Below are 19,885 nucleotides of genomic sequence, written 5' to 3'. Positions count from 1 at the left end.
GGATACTGTTCCTGACGGCTTGTAGTCCATCTTTGTGTGGAATGATGATGGAGCGTCTACATAGCCAGACAATCCTGCTGTCAGGGTGCCAATGCCTGAGATGATGGGGCATCCAGGATTTCCAGGTATATGGATCTTGGGTAGCAGATAGAATAACCCTGGTTGGGGTTCTAGGCTGTCTTATTGCCAAGGGATGGAGAAACTCAGCCAGGCGCAGGGGGTGCATAACACCGCCCTAGTGTGGGGGTGACAGCGCCTCCAAGATCCTGACACCCCTATTGGTTCCACTGCTGGTTGTTTTCCTTTTCCGGTGGGACTCTGGGCAAGTTGCTCCCCCCTCTAGGGCTCCGTCCCCAGCAGGCAAATGGGGATTTCGTACCTTCCGCTATTGGAAAGTGCTGGGAGAATCCCCCAGCCAGAGCTGCTCTGACAGCGCTAAGCAGCATCTGACCATTCAAGGTCGGAGCGCACTGCCCAGGAGGAGGAGTGTTTGGCTCTGGGGTTTCACTTCAGCCCAGTCTAGAGAGAGAGGCCCAGCCATGGGGTTTGGCTCAAGAAGACCAAGTCTCCAATTTGTTACGGGTGTTTTGAATTCCAGTCCTGAGCTCCAAAGTGCTTGGTGTCATTTGCACATTTTAGAAGCAGGCTCTCCACTCCATTTTCCAAATCATTCATGAAACTATTGAATAGTACTGGACCCCGGACTGATCCCTGCCGGACCCACTAGGTGCACCCTCTCCGTTGGGCAGCCAACCATGGAGAAGGGCCCTTGGAGTCTGGGCTTTCAACCAGCTCTGCACCCACATGACACTGATTGCATCTAGACTGCATTTCCCTCATTTGCTTGTGAGAATGTCCTGCGGGACTGTGTCAAAAGCCTTAGTAACCCCGAGATAGATCCCATCTACTGTTTACCCACCTCCACTAGGCCCAGAACCCTGCCAAAGAAGGAAAGAGGATTGGTTTGGAATGATTTGTTCTTGACAAATCCATGCTCCCTCGTCCTAAGAACCAAATTATCCTGTAGGTGCTGCTGGAAAACTGATTGTTTAAGAATATATTCCAGTATCTCTCTAGCTATGGAAGTGAGGCTAGCTAGTCTGTAAGTCCCAGGGGTCTCTTTGTTCCCCTTTGAAAGATAGGTCCTGTCTTGTTCATGGATGGGAAGATGTTCTTTTTCAGGGATCTCAGACGAGAACTGGGGCACAACACATGGTTTGTTAAGGCCACAAAAATGGAGGCAGGAACCTCTTCTCTCCTGCTGGCAAAGAACCCCAGGTACCTAAAAGACAGAGACTCACATCCCTGAATGGGCTTTAAAAAAAAGCAGTGGTTAAAAAGTTTGGCCCCGACCATTTCTTGTTTCCATAGACTAGACATTTTAGCAAACTTTAGAATTCCTTGGTGCAAACACCAAGAAACTCCCCTTTATCCTTCACAGAGGGCTTTATCGCCCCTTCTCTCACTCAGGCTCACGACTGCCCAGAGCTGGAGAATTGTCCCTGTTCCCATTGGACAGATGGGGAGGAGCCTGAGGCACAGAGAAGGGAAGTGACCTACCCAAGGGCCAGCAAGGCAGTGGCAGAGCCAGAAAGAGAAGCCACCAGTCCTTACTCCTGTTCTAACAAACAGCAAACCCCCAGAGGCAGGGATGGAGCCCAGGAATCGAGATGGTGGGGAAATTTCATTGAAACCGTTTGTCAGAAAATCCCATTCAGACTAAACCAGTTTGTTTCTCGAAATCATAACAAGTGGGATGAAAGTTCTTTGCAAATATATTTTGTTGCAAAACAAAAGCATCTCCTGTTTGTCACAGTGCATTAAATTGTCTCGTCACACACAAAGAGGAGACACTTCGATCTCAAACATTAGATAAGATGCTTCAGTCTGAGCTAAGTCGTTGCTGCTCTTAACAATTTCAAAATTAAAAAAAACCAAATCAAATAGAGTATTTCAGCTATTCTATTATGTCATAATCTGCTCTGAGTAAATGTGATAGGACACCTCATATTATGCACTACTCCTAGTGACACTCTCCAATGGATCCCCATCCTCCACCTACCGTGAGGTAGGTAGGAGCGGATCATTATTATCCCTCCTTGAAAGAGGGAGAAGCTACATGTGAGAAATCAGTGACAATCAGGATGGCCCATTTCCAACAGTTGACAAGAAGGTGTGAGTAACAGTAGGGGGACAAATAAAGATGGGGAAATAGTTTTACTTTGTGTAATGACCCACCCACTCCCAGTCTTTATTCAAGCCTAATTTAACGGTGTCCAGTTTGCAAATTAATTCCAATTCAGCATCTCTCGTGGGAGTCTGTTGTTGAAGGTTTTTTGTTGTAATATTGTGACATTTAGGTCTGTAATCGAGTGACCTGGGAGATTGAAGTGTTCTCTGGCTGTGTTTGAATGTTATAATTCTTGATGTCTGATTTGTGTCCATTTATTCTCTCTGGTTTGGCCAATGTACATGGCAGAGAGGCATTGCTGGCACATGATGGCACATATCACATTGGTAGATGTGCAGGTGAATGAGCCCCTGATGGCATGGCTGATGTGATTAGGTCCTATGATGGTGTCCCCTGAACAGATATGGGGAGAGAGTTGGCAATGGGCTTTGTTGCAAGGATAGGTTCCTGGGTTAGTGTTTTTGTTGTGTGGTTGCTGGTAAGTATTTGCTTCAGGTTGGGTGGCTGTCAGTAAGCAAGGACTGACCTGTTTCCCAAGATCTGTGAGAGTGAGGATTGTCCTTCAGGATGGGTTGTAGATCCTTGATGATGCACTGGAGAGGTTTTAGTTGGGGGCTGAAGGTGATGGCTAGTGGGGTTCTGTTACTTTCTTTGTTGGGCCTGTCCTATAGTAGGTGACTTCTGGGTACTCTTCTGGCTCTGTCAATCTGCTTCTTCACTTCAGCAGGTGGGTACTGTAGTTGTAAGAACGCTTGATAGAGATCTTGTAGGTGTTTGTCTCTGTCTGAGGGGTTGGAGCAAATGCGCTTGTATCTTAGAGCTTGGCTGTAGACAATGGATTGTGTGATGTGGTCTGGGTGAAAGCTGGAGACATGTAGGTAAGTATAGCGTTCAGTATGTTTCCGGTATAGGGTGGTGTTCATGTGACCATCGCTTATTAGCACAGTAGTGTCCAGGAAGTGGATCTCTTGTGTGGATTGGTCCAGGCAGAGATTGTAGGTGGGATGGAAATTGTTGAAATCATGGTGGAATTCCTCAAGGCTTTTCTTTTCCATGGGACCAGATGATGAAGATGTCATCAGTGTAGCACAACTAGAGTAGGGGCATTAGGGGACGAGAGCTGAGGAAGCATTGTTCTAAGTCAGCCATAAAAACGTTGGCACACTGTGGGGCCATGTGAGTACCCATAGCAGTGCCGCTGACTTGAAGGTAAACATTGTCCCCAAATGTGAAATAGTTATGGGTGAGGACAAAGTCACAAAGTTCAGCCTCCAGGTTTGCTGTGACATTATCGGGGATACTGTTCCTGACGGCTTGTAGTCCATCTTTGTGTGGAATGATGATGGAGCGTCTACATAGCCAGACAATCCTGCTGTCAGGGTGCCAATGCCTGAGATGATGGGGCATCCAGGATTTCCAGGTATATGGATCTTGGGTAGCAGATAGAATAACCCTGGTTGGGGTTCTAGGCTGTCTTATTGCCAAGGGATGGAGAAACTCAGCCAGGCGCAGGGGGTGCATAACACCGCCCTAGTGTGGGGGTGACAGCGCCTCCAAGATCCTGACACCCCTATTGGTTCCACTGCTGGTTGTTTTCCTTTTCCGGTGGGACTCTGGGCAAGTTGCTCCCCCCTCTAGGGCTCCGTCCCCAGCAGGCAAATGGGGATTTCGTACCTTCCCGCTATTGGAAAGTGCTGGGAGAATCCCCCAGCCAGAGCTGCTCTGACAGCGCTAAGCAGCATCTGACCATTCAAGGTCGGAGCGCACTGCCCAGGAGGAGGAGTGTTTGGCTCTGGGGTTTCACTTCAGCCCAGTCTAGAGAGAGAGGCCCAGCCATGGGGTTTGGCTCAAGAAGACCAAGTCTCCAATTTGTTACGGGTGTTTTGAATTCCAGTCCTGAGCTCCAAAGTGCTTGGTGTCATTTGCACATTTTAGAAGCAGGCTCTCCACTCCATTTTCCAAATCATTCATGAAACTATTGAATAGTACTGGACCCCGGACTGATCCCTGCCGGACCCACTAGGTGCACCCTCTCCGTTGGGCAGCCAACCATGGAGAAGGGCCCTTGGAGTCTGGGCTTTCAACCAGCTCTGCACCCACATGACACTGATTGCATCTAGACTGCATTTCCCTCATTTGCTTGTGAGAATGTCCTGCGGGACTGTGTCAAAAGCCTTAGTAACCCTTGAGATAGATCCCATCTACTGTTTACCCACCTCCACTAGGCCCAGAACCCTGCCAAAGAAGGAAAGAGGATTGGTTTGGAATGATTTGTTCTTGACAAATCCATGCTCCTCGTCCTAAGAACCAAATTATCCTGTAGGTGCTGCTGGAAAACTGATTGTTTAAGAATATATTCCAGTATCTCTCTAGCTATGGAAGTGAGGCTAGCTAGTCTGTAAGTCCCAGGGGTCTCTTTGTTCCCCTTTGAAAGATAGGTCCTGTCTTGTTCATGGATGGGAAGATGTTCTTTTTCAGGGATCTCAGACGAGAACTGGGGCACAACACATGGTTTGTTAAGGCCACAAAAATGGAGGCAGGAACCTCTTCTCTCCTGCTGGCAAAGAACCCCAGGTACCTAAAAGACAGAGACTCACATCCCTGAATGGGCTTTAAAAAAAAGCAGTGGTTAAAAAGTTTGGCCCCGACCATTTCTTGTTTCCATAGACTAGACATTTTAGCAAACTTTAGAATTCCTTGGTGCAAACACCAAGAAACTCCCCTTTCTCCTTCACAGAGGGCTTTAACGCCCCTTCTCTCACTCAGGCTCACGACTGCCCAGAGCTGGAGAATTGTCCCTGTTCCCATTGGACAGATGGGGAGGAGCCTGAGGCACAGAGAAGGGAAGTGACCTACCCAAGGGCCAGCAAGGCAGTGGCAGAGCCAGAAAGAGAAGCCACAAGTCCTTACTCCTGTTCTAACAAACAGCAAACCCCCAGAGGCAGGGATGGAGCCCAGGAATCGAGATGGTGGGGAAATTTCATTGAAACCGTTTGTCAGAAAATCCCATTCAGACTAAACCAGTTTGTTTCTCGAAATCATAACAAGTGGGATGAAAGTTCTTTGCAAAAATATTTTGTTGCAAAACAAAAGCATCTCCTGTTTGTCACCGTGCATTAAATTGTCTCGTCACACACAAAGAGGAGACACTTCGATCTCAAACATTAGATAATGTTTAGATAATGCTTCAGTCTGAGCTAAGTCGTTGCTGCTCTTAACAATTTCAAAATTAAAAAAAACCAAATCAAATAGAGTATTTCAGCTATTCTATTATGTCATAATCTGCTCTGAGTAAATGTGATAGGACACCTCATATTATGCACTACTCCTAGTGACACTCTCCAATGGATCCCCATCCTCCACCTACCGTGAGGTAGGTAGGAGCGGATCATTATTATCCCTCCTTGAAAGAGGGAGAAGCTACATGTGAGAAAGAAGAATTGACTTGTCTGAGGTCACACAGCCAGTCAGTGGCAGAGTTGGGAATAGGACCCAAGAGCTCTGATTTTCAAACTAACCATCGGATCTTGAATTTCAGACATTGAATAACCTGAATAAAGTGCTCTCAGATGAGCTCCAGACCAACAACAGTGCACAGGAATTATTCAGCAAGTATTTGAGGAGAACTGCAATGTTAGAGAGAATCATGAACTGCTCAGAGACCATTAATATAGAGAAGCAGCAAAATTCATCAAACATAGAACTGATTCTGACTTATTTCCTTGGTCTTAAAAGAGACCAACAAGGACCTGAGTCTCCTCCCTGTCAATAACCCCCTGCTCAGCCAATCAGGGTAGAGACTGAGGACGGGAGGCTGAGGGTTCTCACCAGAGAGCCCAAAAGATGGCCCAGCTCACTGGTGGGGATCAAATACAATTCAGAATAAAATTCGGCCTCCTTAAGCTTGTGTTTTCCATGCCTAGAATTCAACTCTCACCAGATGGATCAGACTGAACAGGTTTCAGACCTCCAGGAGGCTCTTACCTTCTAAACAGAGACGGCTGTTTTCTAGTAAAATCACTAAAAGGGAAGGAGAAAACTCGAAAGAGGTTCCTCGTGGCGCTCACGTCCGTGAACCCGAATACTCCCTCAGTCCTCAAAGAGAGACCTGGAGAAGGAGACTTGCTGGAGCAAAGCCACAGGGGTCTCTGAGGGTTCCCTGGCCCCTCGCCCTTGTCCTGCCTGGCTGATGTCAGCATCTCTCTGTGAGGTCACCACCTCCCCACCACCTTGGACCAATAGTCTGAGGTCCTGCAAAAGACCTTTGTGATGTCACTGCCACACCCCTCCCTTGCTGTGCCAATGTCCTGCCCCTGGCCAGGCACTTTGGAGGTTTGAGCTACTCCAGGTGGATCACCCCACTCAAGGAGCGTTCGTTCTAGGCAGAACTGATACCAACTTGTCTGGCTGGGGTGTTCCCTGGAAGCAGAGCACAAGTTTGAAATACGGGCAGCATAGAGCCAATATTCATAACGTCAACTACAAAAATGATACACATCTAGAGATAGCATCATTATAATCAGCCAATCAGAACCTCTCCATAGACCCCTTACACAACAACCTTTCGACAATATTGGCTGCAAATATAGAACTGTGGTCGCAGCAGTGATCTATACAGTTACAGATTATGTCAATAACATTACAAGAAGTGACACGGCATCAGTGAGACTGATACTGGAATACTGCCTCCAGTTTTGGTGTCCTCATGTGAAAAAGATGTTGTGAAATTGGAGCTGGGGCAGCAAAAAGCCACCAAATGTTCTGAGGGCTGGAGAAAAATGCCTTCCAGGGAGCTATTGAAAGAACTCAACCTGTTTAGCTTATCAAAAGAAGATTCTTAATGGAATCTTGAAGTGCCTTAATGGAGAGAAAAGAGTGGGTATTAAAGGGCTCTTGAATCGAGCAGAGAAAGGCATAACAAGACCCAATGGTTGGAAGATGAAAAGAGACAAATTCATATTACAACAAAGGCACAAATATTCACCAGTGAGGATGATTCACCACAGGAACAAGCTACCAAGGAAAGTGGTGGATTCTCCATCTCTAGATGTCATTTCATGAAGACTAGATGCCTTTCTGGAATGTGTTTACCCCAAAAGTAGCTCTTGTGTCATACAGGAGGCCTGTGATATGCAGGGGGTCAGATTAGATGCTCTAATGGTCTCTTCTGGCCATGAAGTCGACTAATTTCTGAAAAACTGAGTGTAGCATTGGGAGCAGCGTCTGATGTTTTCCTGTCTAGCCGGCTTGGTGCCTAGAACGAACGCTCCTTGAGTGGGGTGATCCACAGGGAGTAGCTCAAACCTCCAAAGTGCCTGGCCAGGGGCAGGACATTAGCCCAGCAGGGGAGGGGTGTGGCAGTGACATCACAAAGGCCTTTTGCAGGACCTCAGACTATTGGTCCAAGTTGGTGGGGAGGTGGTGACCTCACAGAGAGATGCTGACATCAGCCAGGCAGGACAGGGGCGAGGGGCCAGGGAAACCTCAGAGACCCCTGTGGCTTTGCTCCAGCAAGTCTCCTTCTCCAGGTCTCTCTCTGAGGACTGAGAGAGTATTTGGGATCACGGACTTGAGCACCAGGAGGAACCATTTTGAGTTTTCTCCTTCCCTTTTCCCCGTGATGGACGGTGCGATGAAGGTAAGTCTTCCCGAGGCGCGATGGAATGTAACACAGCGAACCACTGGCCAGGCGGTCGGGGCGAAGGGCATTCACTGGAGGTACAAGCTTGTGAGTGACTCCTGAGCACAGGGCCCCTTCCCCTTTTAAGGACCTGCTCCTCATGGCCTGCGACTAGAGATGACTTGGCTATATCTGGTGGGTCACACTCCACCTTGGGCAGTGTCCATGCAGTGTCCCTGCTCTGGGTCTGTGAGTGCTGCCTAATGAGAGTCCCAGACACCTTGTCTATCTAAGCAACAAAGAATCCTGTGGCACCTTATAGACTAACAGACGTTCTGCAGCATGAGCTTTCGTGGGTGAATACCCACTTCTTCAGATGCAAGAAGTGGGTATTCACCCACGAAAGCTCATGCTGCAGAACGTCTGTTAGTCTATAAGGTGCCACAGGATTCTTTGTTGCTTTTACAGATCCAGACTAACACGGCTACCCCTCTGATACTTGTCTATCTAGGAGCTCTTCTGATCTTCCAGCTGTTCAACCAGCCCCTTCATCCCACAAGCATTGCCGGGGGCGGGGAGGGGGAAAGCCACTTCACAGGCATTCAGAGAGGGAGAGGAGACAAGCAGGGGATGGGCGGGGGGGAGTGTAACAGACCTTTTGGGGATACAGGTGATACGGAGCACACAGATCACTGCTGCTCCTACAACAGGGTAAGTTCTCAAGCAGCATGTTTCTTACTTTGCCCATCTGTCAGTTTTGATTATTATGGATGGAAATATTTTGCCATTGGGTCGTGTGTTTACACAGAAATTGACATTTACCAACAAATACGTAATTCTTCCAGTCCTGCCTAGTCTGCAGTTGGTGGGTTTAGAGGGACACAGTCACTCTCCCCACCCCCCATGCCAGGCCTGTGCTCTCAACTTCCCACACTGCTGGGATCCTTCCCTGGTCTCCCCCCAGACCTCTCTGTCCCCCACCCCTACTTCTGGGATCCCCTCCCCACACTGTCTAAATCCCCTGCTGGCAGGATCCCTTCCTGTTCCTTTCATTTCCTGTCTCCACTCTGGGCAAAAGCTCTGCACGGTTCCCACAGTGGAAGTTGAACCCAGGTCACCTGGGGGAAAACCAGGAATCTTGACCACTAGCCCACGTGGGACTGTTGGTGCATCTGACGAAGTGAGGATTCACCCACGAAAGCTCCTGCTCCAATACGTCTGTTAGTCTATAAGGGGCCACAGGACTCTTTGCTGCTGTTATTACTACAACTCTCTAAGCCAACCCCTCATGAGCGCAGCAGGGACTAGCGTAACCGGATGTCCCAATTTTGGGGCCTTTTTCTTATATAGGCTCCTGTTACCCCCACTCCCTGTCCTGATTTTTCACATTTGCTGTCTGGTCACCCTAGCAGGGGCTGCACACAGGGCTGCATTAACCCTTCAGGTGCTGAGGTTTCCCTCTCTCCATTCCCAGTGCCTGTGATCAGGAAACAGACATCAGGGCTCCCAGGTGCTGCACAGACCATGACTGAGATCGGACCCCATATTGTGCAAGGTGCTGTACAATCTCTGGCCAACACTGGGACACCCAGGGGGTTCTTCTCAATTTCCCTGACCCTCTGCTGCCCAACTGCTTCTGACTCCATCTGGATCACCCCCCCGCAAAAACCCACCTTGTCAAACAGTCCTTCTTTCCCTGCCCCCTAATTCTGCTTTCACACCCTGGGCCCATCTCCTCTCTTTGTGCCTCCCGCCCCCTCCGGGTGAGCAGAGAGGGAGGCAACTTCAGCCACTGGAGACAGCCCCAACAAGCGCTGCAGCCCGTCCCGGGGGTGTTTGCAGATACAGGAAGGGAGCAGCTGGGAGCGGTGGGTGCTGGGAAGTAGGAAGCAGGAGAACAAATCCCAGAGACCCAACATGGGGCAGCTCCTGGGGGCGGGGCTCTGGCACAGCCCGGGGGCGGGGCAGCTCCTGGGGGCGGGGCTCTGGCACCGCCCGGGGCGGGGCGGCTCCTGGGGGTGGGGCTCTGGCACAGCCCGGGGGCGGGGCAGCTCCTGGGGGCGGGGCTCTGGGCGCAGCTGCGATCAGCTGTTTGCTGGGCAGGCTCCGCTCCGCTGCTCCCCCCCGCTCCTGGGGGGCTGAGTGAGCCCCCCCAAACAGCCCCAGGGGTCGGTGGGGGGTGGGGCCAGCAGCAGCAGAGCCCCCCCGCTCCCCTGGGGCAGCCCCGCCCGCTCGGGCTGGGGGCTCTGCCAGGGCCCCCGCGTGAATCGCTGCTCCCTGCCCGCCGGGCTCGGCTCCGGCCACAGCAGCGGCGGGTGCCCTGGGGAGCCCAGCTGGGCTGGGGCTGGGGCCGGGGGAGGTGGGGGGGCGGAGAAGCTCCGGACTGGGCTGGAGCCACGCTGCGGGGCGGGGAGGAGAAGCCCTGGGCCCTGCAGGAGCTGCATTGGGGGGGGGGATGGAGGGGGCGAGGAGCCACCCTGGGGCAGGGAGGAGAAGCCCGGACCCTGGCAGAAGATGTGGGGCTGAAGTCCCCGGCTCGGGAGCCCCAGCCACCTTAGTGGCAGAAGTTGCAGGGCTGAAGCCCTGACCCCCCTCTGTGTGGAGCTGGCCTGAGCCCCTCTCGCTCCCATTCCCCCTGTGGAGTTGGCTCTCACTCTGGCTGTGGAGAAATTCAGCCCAACTCTCCCCATGTTGGTATCTCCATTCCCCACCATCACCCAGCCATGGATGGATTTAGCCCAGGAGGCAGGGTCAGTGTTGGCCCCATTGGGTAGGTGGGATCTAGGGCACAACAAGGTCAAGTGACTTTCCCAAGGCTAAGCAGGGAGTCTGTGGCAGAGCAGAGACTCAAACCCAGAACACCTGAGCCTGAGTCCTGTGCCTTAACCACTAGGCAACCTTCCCCCCGAAGGAGAGGGAACCTCCTCTGCCACTTTGAGTGTGTGGGTGGGAGCAGGCACTAGACAGAGCTGCCAGGAGGTGGGGAGGGGTTGGATAGTTGGGGGTGATTGGGGGTGGGGGTCTCTGGAGGGGCGGTCAGGGGACAAGGAGCAGGGGTTGGATGGGTTGAGGGTTCGGGGTGCCTGGGGGTGGAACGGGTCGGGGCAGGCAGGGAGCAGAGGGAGTTGGATGGGTCAGGAGTTCTGGGGTCCTGTCAGGGGCGGGGAGCGGTTGGATGGGGCGTGGGAGTCCCGGGGTCTGTCTGGGGTGGGGGTGTGGATAAGGGACAGGGGACGGGTAGGGTCCTAGGGAGGCAATTACAGTGGGGGTCTCAGGAGGGGCAGTCAGAGGACAAGGAGCAGGGGGTTGGGGGTCCTGAGGGGGGCAGCCAGGGGGCAGGAAGTGGGAGGCAGTGGATGGGGTGGGGCTAGGGCGGGGCTCCCTGGGTGCGCACCCTAATGAAATGTGCTGCACACGCCTATGGTCACGGGGGTGAGCTACTCGCATCCTTTTCCTGTTTGTGCCGTTTCTTTCCGTCTCAAAACCTGAGAACAATTCTCTCTAGTTCTTCCCCTTCTCTCTCCCCTCCCCACATGTGGCTAGAAAATCCAAGGAGATTCCCTCGTTTTCCCTAAAATTACTGACTCTCTAGTTTCTTATTTTCCCTATTTTCTCTGTAATTCTTAAATTCTCCTCAGCTTTGGGATGTGAACCCAGCCCGTTTATCTGCAGCAATTTGTCCTTGGGTGGGTGGGAATTTGCTGTCCTGTGTCACTCCCCCAGCGTGGGTGGTGGTTAGTAGGTGCTGGCTGGGGGAGCCCGCAGACACGGCTGCCTCTGGGGGAGAGATGGGGGGGCCGATCTCTGCCAGCGACAGGACATGGCCGCACAGGAGGGGAAGGGAGGAGCCAGTGTCCCTATGGAGCCTGCCCAGCCCCTTTGGTTCTGCTCCTTTCCAGCATTTTGTTCAGAGACTTTATTACTGGGGAGGCTGAAAAATCTCCCTGTGGGCTTAGCCTGGCAGGAGGGGCCAGGTCTCCCCGGCAATAAAGAGCTGGAGCATGTTCCCAGCATGGCAGAGCCTAGGCTGTGTCTCTGCAGGGAAAGATCCTGGGGGAATCGCAATGTGACATGAACTAAAGCCTGTTCTGAAACCTCCGCAACTGCCCTTCTCGCCCTGCCAGGCTGCAGGATGTCGTCCATGTTTCGCTCCAGCTCATCCCATCCTCCCATGGGACAGGGAAGGGAAATGGCTGCAGAGGATCCCGTCCAGGTAGGGGTTATTGGGGAGTTGCTGGTGGGTTCCTGCTGGAGGGAGAGGGACACCAAATGCACAGGAGGTGGGAGGTTTGGGCAGTCTGGTTTGGGGGGTGGAGTTTGCCAAAAAATTCCCAGGGTGGAGAATGGGAGGAGGCCAGGGTGTAGCAAACCTGTTGGGACTTGTTCAATATGCAGCTTCCATTCTAGGAACAGACCCAAGTAGCTCTTGTGCCATACAGGAGGCCTGTGATATGCAGGGGGTCAGATTAGATGCTCTAACGGTCTCTTCTGGCCATAAAGTCGACTAATTTCTGGCAAACTGAGTGTAGCATTGGGAGCAGCGTCTGATGTTTCCCTGTCTAGCCGTCTTGCTGCCTAGAACGAACGCTCCTTGAGTGGGGTGATCCACAGGGAGTAGCTCAAACCTCCAAAGTGCCTGGCCAGGGGCAGGACATTGGCACAGCAAGGGAGGCGTGTGGCAGTGACATCACAAAGGCCTTTTGCAGGACCTCAGCCTATTGGTCCAAGGTGGTGGGGAGGTGGTGACCTCACAGAGAGATGCTGACATCAGCCAGGCAGGACAGGGGCGAGGGGCCAGGGAAACCTCAGAGACCCCTGTAGCTTTGCTGCAGCAAGTCTCCTTCTCCAGGTCTCTCTTTGAGGACTGACAGAGTATTCGGGTTCACGGACGTGAGCGCCAGGAGGAATCTCTTTCGAGTTTTCTCTTTCCCTTTTAGTGATTTTACTAGAAAACAGCTGTCCCTATTTAGAAGGTAAGAGCCTCCTGGAGCTTTGAAACCTGTTCGGTCTGATCCAGCTGGTGAGAGTTGTATTCTAGGCATGGAAAACACGAGCTTAAGGAGGCAGAATTTTATTCCGCACCTGGGATTTTGCCCCTTAGAATCACTGGGGACATTGGGGTTTGTCCTTTTTGTTTCCCCTTTTCCTCCCTCCCTCCCTCCTTTCTCTTTGTGTCTTGCTTCTTTTGTCCTTTTTCCTTTTCTCCTCCCAACACAGACAGGTAGGTAGGTGGGTGGGTGGGTGGGTGGCGGGGGAGTGCTCTGCAGCTCCCACTGTGGGAGGTCCACCCAAAAATGTGGGGCTGAAATAGTGCTCGGGCAGTGATCCCCACCAATGACCTGGGCCATCCTTTGGGCTCTCTGGTGAGAACCCTCAGCCTCCCGCCCTCAGTCTCTACCCTGATTGGCTGAGCAGGGGGTTATTGACAGGGAGGAGACTCAGGTCCTTGTTGTTCTCTTTTAAGACCAAGGAAATAAGTCAGAACCAGTTCTGTGTTTGATGAATTTTGCTGCTTCTCTACATTAATGGTCTCTGAGCAGTTCATGATTCTCTCAAATGTTGCAGTTCTCAAATACTTGCTGAATAATTCGTGTGCACTGTTGTTGGTCTGGAGCTCATCTGTGAGCACTTTATTCAGGTCATTCAGTGTATGAAATTCAAGATCCGATTGTTAGATTGAAAATCAGGGCTTTTGGGTCCTATTCCCAGCTCTGCCCCTGACTGGCTGTGTGACCTAAGAGAAGTCAATTCTCCTTTCTCAGCCTGAGCTTCTCTCTCTTTCGAGTAGGGATAATAATGATCCGCTCCTACCTAACTCAACACACTCACTCTTCCCCAGCACACACACTGTCTCTCCCCAGAACACAAACAGTCTCTACCCCGCCACGCACACCGCAGTTGAAAAGCAGCTGGCAATCTAGTAAGATGCCCGTGGAACGGTGGGATAGAGAAACCTGCATCCTGTGATGCTGTACCACTCCGTGAGGCATTGCAAACCCTTCCCAAAACACCCTGCAGCCAGTTGCACAGTGGGATAGTTACCCACAGTGCACTGCTCTCTGTTGCCATCCAAGAACTGCTAGCATGGATGTGCTCTGGTGACACAGGGGGCATAGGGAGGACATTCAATAGCTGTTTTAACTAAACATTTTAACTAAAGCAGCAATGCCGGGGGGTTGGTGGCTCCTTTCTTTCCTCACCCTGGAGTAAACTCAGCTTTTTATTCCATTCTTGATGCTTCATGGAATAACAGACGACCGAAGAAAGACGTGGACAGGGTGGGTCTCAGGGGAGGGGCAGAGAGTTTCGAGCGGTGGGCAGAGCAGGTCTTGGAGGTGGGGGCAGTGGGCAGGGCAGGTCTCAGGGGAGAGGCAGAGAGGTGTGGGTGGTGGGCAGGGTGGGTTGCAGGGATGGGCCAGGGAAGTGGCGGCTGGTGGGCAGACCTTGTGGTAGCGGGTGGAGAGGCACGAGCAGGAGGCAGGAAGGCCTTGGGGGAGGAGAGGAGCGAGCGAGAGGTGGCTCAGCCGTCCTCAGCCAAAGAGGAAGAGCGAGGGTGGGAAGTGGCCAAACAGGAGCAAGGGGGGAGCACAGGTGGGGCCTCAGAGAGAGGAGAAGGGGGGGCAGTGCCATGGTCTGGGCACCAATGGGCCCCCCACTTCCAGGGAGCTTCCAGCGCTCACACCCAGCCTCCCCAAATGCAAGAGCCATGGGCCACCTATTCTCTTCATCTTCACTAACCAAGCCCCTCCCCAAGCTATGTTGATGGGAGAAGCCCTCCTGTTGGCACAGCGCTATCTGCACCGGGGTTAGGCTGATATAACTGCATTGCTTAGGGAAGTAAATTTTTTACACCCCTGAGTAATGTAGTTACACCGATCTAATTTTGTAGTGTAGACCTGTCCAAAGAACCTTGGGAGTAAAACTTCACCTGCTCCTCTCCTCTGCTTTACTGAATACAAACACCAGCAAAGCTTGTCAGGCCCAGATGGAGGTTGGCAGACAGTCAGGTGTGTGCAGACATGATCCCTTCAGCAACTATAGGCACCATGGCTTAGCTGGCTAAAACCACTGTTTTGTATACAGGGGATCCTGGGTTCAAGTTCCAATGGTACCTTACTGAGTTGCTTTTGGGGCACCTGGAATTGGCTACTGTCAGAAGACAAGATTCAGAGCTAGATGGACCTTCGGTCTAGCCTAGTGTGGTTTTTCTTATGGTTTAAATTACACTCACAGGCACTGATGATAGAGTTACTGAAAGTTTGGGAGTTAGGAGCTGATAGGTCAGTGGTCCAGTCCCCTCTCAGACGACCCCGTCCCTCTGGGACAGGGGCAGGTCTGAGCTCTCACACCAAATGCTCTTTGTGGCTGCCAGAATCTGTGGGCAGCTCGTTTAGTTTATGCCGAGGGTTGAGTCCTGTTTTGTGCATTGTGTCTGAGAATGAAAATCCTAAACCGCCCTTTGAAATAACAAAAGCAGCAGGACGTGTTTCTGTCCCTGCCCCAGAGCAGACAGACCAATGGAGAAATGCCATGAGTCCAGGGTAATACTCCCCTGCGGTTTTACCATTTCCACTTGCTAAACCCCCTCCCAACCTTCTGGGCTCCTGGAGCAGGGGCAGGGGCGGCTCTAGCTTTTTGGCCGCCCCAAGCAGTCATGTGCGGGAGGCGCCCCGGAGCCGCGGGAGCAGCGGACCTCCCGCGGGCATGACTGCAGAGGGACCGCTGGTCCCGCGTGGCTCGGCTGGACCTCCCGCAGCTGCGGGCGGCTCGCGGGTCCGGCGGCTCCGCTTGAGCTGCCGCAGTCATGCCTGCGGGAGGTCCAGCCGAGCCGCGGGACGAGCGCCCCCTCCGCAGTCATGCCTGCGGCAGGTCCAGTCGTCCTGGGGCTCCGGTGGACCTCCCGCAGGCATGACTGCGGCAGGTCCGCCGGCCCAGCCTGCCGCCCCCCCCGGCAGCAGGGGACGCCCCCTAGATGTTGCCGCCCTAGGCACCAGCTTGTTTTGCTGGTGCCTAGAGCCGCCCCTGAGCAGGGGACTGAGCCTGAGCCGAGACACGGACACTGCAACTTTACAGCCCAAGCCGCATGACCCTGATTAACGTGACACGGGCCAGTCATGGGTGTTTCATTGCACTGGAGACGTAGCCTAATGTTATGTCTGCACTGCGATTAACACACCCAGGGCACCTGTCGCAAAGCGCGGGTCAGCTGACTCAGGGTTATGGGGCTTGCGCTGCAAGACTATAAAATTACAGGGAAGACAGATGGGTTTGAGCCCAACCTCTGAGACCCCACGAAGGGTGAGAGTTTCCGAACCCAGGCTTCAGTGTGAACACAAATATCTGCACCACAGTTTTTAGCCTCTCAGCTTTAGCTTCATGAGCCCACGTCAGATGGTCCAGGCCAGCCGTGCTGCCATCTTTATCCCAGGAGAGATGGACATTAAGGGTACGTCTCCATTGCAATGTCAGCCCAGGTGTGGCACGCTGTGCTCAAAGCAGCACCCTGGAAGCCCCATATTCACCACTCTCATACAATGATGATACGGTTTGTACAAAGTCTGCCTGGTGAGGTATCATTTCAAAAGTCTTGGTCTGTTGAACCTTAATATCTTGTTGGATTGTGTGTGTAGCATTGGCTGGGAAGTTTTGCTCTGTGTGTGTGACTGAGATGAGGCTGGGAAATGCCCACCATCAGCCTTTCAGGTGTGACAATGGAGGAGCCAGACCCATTGCTGGCCCATTAAAGGGATCCACACTCCCAAGGACTATCCCAGGAACCGTGTACAATGCAGACTTCTCCGAGATAGCACAGAGACAATGGACATTGCTTGACTCACATCCTAGCAAAGGGACTTCCTAGCAAATTGGAAGAAACTATGAAAGGGGGGTAGAGCCATCATGAGTTGGCCTCTCTCCCCCACAACTCAACAACTGGAAATACACCTGGATGACAAAACTGATTCAGAAATCAGAAGAGAATAATAATAGTACATTCAAACCAAAGTCCCCAAACAGACTAGTAGTGGTTTTTCAGCAGAAAATTTTCAGTTTGGGGAATTTTGTTTTCTCAGTCAGACTTTGCCAAGGGAAGCAGAGAGAAAATGGTTGAGTTGCCTCCTTCAGAACAGCTTGGCGTAGACACTGGCTCTGGTTCACTGTTGTGGCCTTGCTCAGGATGGGGGTATTTTAATTATTTGGGGAGGTCCCAGGGTGTTTGGGGGAGATTATGAGGCTGTTCCCTTTTGAGATTAAAAACTAAGAAATGCAGGACTAGAGAATTTTTTTAGAAATATGGGATTTACACATTTTATTTGAAGCAAGGTGGGGTGGCAGCTGAGATTCTGAGAAGGTTTTTGTTTGCAAGAAGCAACACTGTTTGATCTGTCATTGTACCAAGGGGGGAGATGGTTGTCTATAAAGGAGGGTGTAGACTAAATGCATCCAATGAGGATGGGATTTGAACCCATGCGTGCAGAACACAATGGATTAGCAGTCCATCACCTTAACTACTCGGCCACCTCATCTGAGCTGCTAACACAGGGACAGGAGGAGAAATCTAAGGCCAGCAGAGATAGGGCCACTAAGGAGTTTTTAAATACTAAGCATAAGCAGGGGCTGAATGAGCTCCCCCCTCACGTCTAGTGAGGAGCTGGGGGAAGACTTCAGGAACAGGCCATGTTTGCAGAGACACCCCTACTCTGCCTAGCTATGCAGCATGAGGGGGGGCCGCTTCCCCAAAATGACCAGTTTGGGATGGTGGTGGGTTGCAAATCACTTTAGCATTGAGTGCAATGAAATGTTATTCTCCTCCCTGTACGAGTGAAGGGCAGCGGAACGTACCTAGGCCGTCCTGACGGAGGGGTGGGTGGGGGAGGAATCGCTTTCATTGGACGGCAGAGAAGTGATTGAGGACGTCACCCTAACCCAGTGGTCCCCAAACATTTCACACTGCGCCCTCGTATCCATGGCTGTGGCCCCTCGGAAGCCGTGGTCGAGAACCGGGGCTGGGAGTGGGGCCGCTGCTTGCTGGGGAAGGGGTGCGGACAGGGGTCAGGGGGTCGAGGCCGGGCTGGGAGCCAGGGGCCCAGGCTGAGGGTGGGATTGGGGAAGAGCTGGGACAGAGTGGGGCTGAGTGGGGCTCCCTCCCTGCCCTCCATGGGGGCTGGCTCAGGCCCTGAGGTGCCCCCATCAATCTTCCTCTGTGTCCCTCTAGGAGTCACACCCCACATTTTGGGGACCACTGACCCCTACTCGCTAAGCAGGGGCTAGTGATACCAAAGCCTAGGGACAGGGAGCTTTGCCAGAGTGGAGCCTGTAGGTCACATGCTGGGGGGCTGTGATGGGCACACAGGCTCCGGAACAGCTCGGAGTCAAACCCAGGCAGGAGCCTCCTCAGTGTGACACCCCCAGGGGACGCCCTCACTGGGGGAAGCCTCCTTGGCTTCAGCACCTCCTGGGACTGACCTTGGACCTTTCAGCCCCCCTGTTCCACACCAGGAGCTTCCTGCAGTGAGTCCACCTGGATCGGACACCTCGGAAAGCCTCACCCTCCCCGAAGGGGAGTCCTGCACCCCAACGTCCACAGTCCCCAGTGACTCTCAGCCAGCGCTGTACAACAGAAGGTTCGTTAGGGGTCTGGGATCCAGCCTGGGAAAGTTCTGTGTTCGCGCAGGAAGATTCAGCAACGTCCATCTTGGGCAGACCCCGAACTCAGAGCCTGGGCTCTCCCCTCGAGTCCCAACCCAGCAGACTCCTTGCTCCCAACAGCCCGACTCAGCCAGGCCCTTTGCCCCTCGTCTGTCCTTTGTCCTGTTCCCCTGGCAACCTGCTCACCCGGCCTCCAGCTCGTTCTTTGTTCTCCGACTCCTCCCAGCCAGCTGGCCTCTTGCAGCAGGTGCGCCCCGGCCATCGGTTGCTAGGAGACAGAATTTGTGGCCATTGTCTGGGCCCAGGCAGCTCGACAGCAGCCACACCTGCCCTTTGGGGGTCTCTGCCAAGATTTAACCCCCTTGTCTCACCACCGAGATCCGTGGTCCCAAAACACTTCAGGGTCATGCCCTCCACCCCGTCCATGCTCCCCCCCGAGTCGTGGCTGGGAGTGGGGCCGCAGCTAAGGGGGAAGGGACACAGACAGGGGTAAGGGGGCTGAGGCAGGGGCCAGAGCTGGGGCTGGAGCCAAGAGTGGAGCTGGGTGGCTCCTCCCCACCCCCCATGGGGGCTGGCCTGGGCCCAGCTGCATCCCCCTGAATGTTACTCCATTCCCTCTGGCAGGGGGCACCCCACATTTTGGACCTTTAACCTAGATAATCGTGCAACAAATAGGGGAAACTGAGGTACACACAAGATGCAAACAAAACATCCAGAAAATTCCCACTTCGTCACAGGGGTGTCAGTGGGGTCTGAGCTGGGCAGCAGCACAGGGAAGTGGGGAGGTTAAACTGCAAAACATCCCCCTGTGTTCCTGCAAAAGCCTCTCGTTTATCCCCTAACCCCCTCCCCATGAAAATCTCCACCCCAGCCCAGGCCCACAGAGACCCCCTCACTCCAACACAGATTTTTAACTTTTCTTACTTGTCCTTGGCCTTCCACAAACATTGTTCCCATCAAAATCATCAAAGGCTTTTACAATGAGAATGAGAAAACAAACTAAATCAAACCCAAAGAAACCGCTATCGACCTCCCCACCACACACACTTTGGGTCTGAATTTTTCTACTGAAATGTTGAGGCAATAAAACTCTCACTGCTCTTGTCCAGAAACAAACCTAAGCTCCCCATGCAGTACCTGGGGCATCTATGTCTGACCCACCAAGGCTTCAGCTCCTTTGGGGAGATTTCCAGCTGCCCAGTCCTGCTGCTATTCCAGGGGAGCAATTCCTGGCTCCTGTCAGCATTTATCTCAGCCCCGTTCTGGGCATCACAGGTTTCTCTGGGAAAGGGCAGTGAGTGGTTCTAGGGTCCAGTGATCCTCCTCCAAATCGAGCTAGAACCTGGGGCTCCTTCCCCTTCCCCAGGCTGTGGGCGGGGAGGCATTTCACAGAGCTCTCGGAGCTATAGCCTGTGGCTAAGGAGAGA

General features: G+C 52.8%; 1 non-coding gene and 1 pseudogene across 1 annotated transcript; one reads left to right on the top strand and one right to left on the bottom strand.

Annotated features, from left to right (window-relative positions):
- Positions 1 to 19,885, top strand: part of LOC120381647 — a 438,779-nt pseudogene that overhangs the window by 185,086 nt on the left and 233,808 nt on the right.
- TRNAS-GCU lies at positions 17,254 to 17,335 on the bottom strand. Its single transcript has one exon. It is a non-coding gene; the product is annotated as a tRNA-Ser (tRNA).

The sequence above is a fragment of the Mauremys reevesii genome, linkage group 14, assembly GCF_016161935.1.
Source record: "Mauremys reevesii isolate NIE-2019 linkage group 14, ASM1616193v1, whole genome shotgun sequence".
NCBI lineage: Eukaryota > Metazoa > Chordata > Testudines > Geoemydidae > Mauremys > Mauremys reevesii.
The sequence above is the reverse complement of the archived record's forward strand: the minus strand, read 5'-3'. Positions and strand labels throughout refer to the sequence as shown.